Consider the following 3,548-nt stretch of genomic DNA (forward strand, 5'->3'; position numbering starts at 1 on the left):
TTGAAAACATGTCCACATGAAAACCTGCACATGGATGTTTATAGCAGCTTTACTCATAATTGCCAAAACTTGGAAGCAACCAAGATGTCCTTCAGTAGGTGAGTGGATAAATAAACTGTCATATATCCAAACAATGGAATATTATTCAGCACTGAAAAGAAATGAGCTATCAAGCCATGAAAAGACATGAAAAAACTTTAAATGCATATTGCTAAGTGAAAAAAGACAATCTAAAAAAAACTACTCTGTACTGTATGATTCCAACCATATGACATTTGGAAAAGGCATAACTACGGAAACAGTAAAAAGATCAGTGGTTGGGTAAATAAAATCCATAAAAAAATGGGGGTGCCTGGGTGGCTCAGTCAGTTGAGTGTCTGACTCTTGATTTCATCTTGGGTCATCTCAGGGTTGTGAGACTAAGCCCTGAGTGGGGCACCATGCTCAGCACGGAGTCCGCTTGGGATTCCCTCTCCCTCTCCCTCTGCCTCTCGCCCTACTCATGTTCTCTCTTGTGTGGGCGCTCTCGCTCTCTCTCAAATAAATAAATTAATTAATTAATAAATACATAAATAAAATCTTAAAAATAAATAAGATCAGTGGTTGGAGTGTGGAGGGAAGGATGAATAGGTAGAGCACGGCAAATTTTTAGGGCAATGGAACTATTCTGTATGATACTGTAACAGTGGGTACATGTCATTCCACATTTGTCTAAGCCCGTAGAAGTTACATCATCAAGAGTGAACCCTAATATAAATTATGGACCATACATACATGGAATTTAGTTAATAATGCATCAATATTGGCTCATCAATTGCAACAAATGTACAGTAATGCAAGATGTTAATAATAGGGGAAATGTGTGGGTAGGAGTGGTATGGGACATGTGGGAACTCTGTGCCTTCTGCTCAATTTTTCTGTAAACCTGACTGCTCAAAAAATAGAAAGTCTGTTTATTAGAAACAAATTCCCTAATATCTGGCTTTCTATGTGTTTATGTATGATCATATGGGCATTTTATTAGAAAGCTAAGAAAGACAACATACCCAGGTTTGGGTGATGGGGTGATGGTGGGAACAGGATGGGGTGGATACAAGCTGAGCAAATGCATAAACATAACATTCAGGATCCTGCGCCAAGAAAACATCCCAGCCAAACAGGGTGGAAACAAGCCCAGAGTGGGCACACAGAAGATCTGGCACTGTATCCAAACTAGTTCCTTAGCCATACTAGTTAAGAGTTATTACCAATTTCTAAACTTGTAAATGATATGGATTTTGTATTAAAAACAAAGCACCAGACAAACAAACAAACAAACAAAAGGATGGCCATTAAGAAATGCCCTGTTCTGGGGCGCCTGGGTGGCTCAGATGGTTAAGCGTCTGCCTTCGGCTCAGGTCATGATCCCAGGGTCCTGGGATCGAGCCCCGCATCGGGCTCCCTGCTCAGTGGGAAGCCTGCTTCTCCCTCTGCCTCTCTCTCTCTGTCTCTCATGAATAAATAAATAAAATCTTTAAAAAAAAAAAAAGAAAGAAAGAAATGCCCTGTTCTGATCTCCCATATGTGTCCATGTCCTGCCCATATTTCAAGATCCAGTTGAAATGCCTATTTCCACAAAGTTCCCCTGATGCGATAAGCTGAAAGGAAACTGTCTCCTTCCTTTGAGCTTCCATAATACTTCACCCATATCTTCCGTGGGCATCTTATATTGTGTGTATATGTATATATGTCTTAGTACTATGTGGTATGCACCTTGACCAAAATTACCCTCCTTAAAGGCATATTTAGTAGGGATTTATTGAAAATGAAGTGACATCGTGGAATAAGATATACAATTTACCACAGAGTTAAAATAGTTTTCAACATATTAAAAGCTAGTTTAAAGTAAGTTCTTACAGTAATTTGTATTTTTTTTTTTTCTTACTGGCTTAGAGACTTCTGGTGTCCTCTGCCTATCTCTTCTTCCTGGTTCTCCTGCTTCACTTCCTCTCTGCCCCTGCTACCCCTGTCCCATCCAGTCTTATTATTACTGGGTCCTTATTATTGCTGGGCATTTCTCCAGGTCTTTATCTGTGACTGCTCAACGTTTCTTTTAAATACCCAGTTGCAGGGCGCTTGGGTGGCTCAGTCATTAAGCGTCTGCCTTCGGCTCAGGTCATGATCCCAGGGTCCTGGGATCGAGCCCCGCATCGGGCTCCCTGCTCCACGGGAAGCCTGCTTCTCCCTCTCCCACCCGCCCTGCTTGTGTTCCCTCTCTCACTGTGTCTCTCTCTGTCAAATAAATAAAATCTTTAAATAAATAAATACCCAGTTGCTAGCCACCTTCTATCAGAAGAGCTTTGCACACACTGACATTCCTCACTAAACACCTCTTTTCCAGGGAATGGGTTCTCCTTCCATTTGTCTGACCCTGTAGCTTTCTGTTCTTATTTCTTATCTGAGCCAGCTGCCTTAAGGAGATGAGGAGAATAAGAGTTTTTTCCTTTGGTAGGAAGAGTGACTTTTTTTTTTTTTTAAGATTTTATTTATTTGAGAGAGAGAATGAGATAGAGAGAGAGCATGAGATGGGGGAGGGTCAGAGGGAGAAGCAGTCGCGTAACCAACTGAGCCACCCAGGCGCCCCGGAAGAGTGACTCTTTGATGAGAGTCTGGTTGTGCTCCATTACCTGGATACTTGCTGTATAGGAGTAGTCAGCATACCCTCAACTTGGCAGGTGTTTCTTGCCCACCACGAGGTGAGCTATGTTAGCTCTCCTCTGGATTCTAAACTCCCTGGGGGCAGGGGCTAGGTCTCATTTATCTTGGTGTCTCCAGAAACGTCTAGCATGATAGTACAGTGCCATCCTCATGGTGGATTAATTCACCCATAATTTATTAAGTCCCATGAGCCAGGCATTTTACTTGATATTAGGGAAACTAAACAAATACAGTTTCTGCCTTCAGAGAAACTACTTGTCTTGTGTTGGAGGTTGGAATCCTTGAAAAAAGAGTGGCAGAGGATTGGTAATAGAATTGGGTGATAGGCAAATAGAGGATCATTGTACTATGTTTTTTTCATATTTTCATGTTTGAGATTTTTCATGATAAAATGTTTAAAAAGCTATAGAATGAGGAAAATGTCCTGGGCTGAATGAACTCTGAGATTTTTTTTTTTAATGGATAAAGCAATCAACCCATATTATGGACTGAATGTTTTTATCTTCCCAATATTCTTTTGTTGAAGCGCTAAGCCCTAAATGTGATAGTGTTTGGAGATTGGGCCTTTGGGAGGTAATTAGGTTTAAATGAGGTCATGAGGGTGGGGCCCATGATTGGATTAGTGTCCTTATAAGAAGTGGAAGAGATGGGCATTTGCTCTCTGCCTCGTTGAGGACACAGCCAGGGGGCAGCCGTCTGCAAACCAGTAAGAGAGCTCTCATCAGAATCTGACCATGCTAGCACCCTGATCTTGGACTTACAACCTCAAGAATTATGAGAAATAAATTGCTATTGTTTAAGTCACCCAATCTATAGCGTTTGGTTATGGCAGCCTGAACTAAAACAATGAG

The sequence above is a fragment of the Leptonychotes weddellii genome, chromosome 11, assembly GCF_054177405.1.
Source record: "Leptonychotes weddellii isolate Sample4059 chromosome 11, ASM5417740v2, whole genome shotgun sequence".
Classification (NCBI taxonomy): Eukaryota; Metazoa; Chordata; class Mammalia; order Carnivora; family Phocidae; genus Leptonychotes; species Leptonychotes weddellii.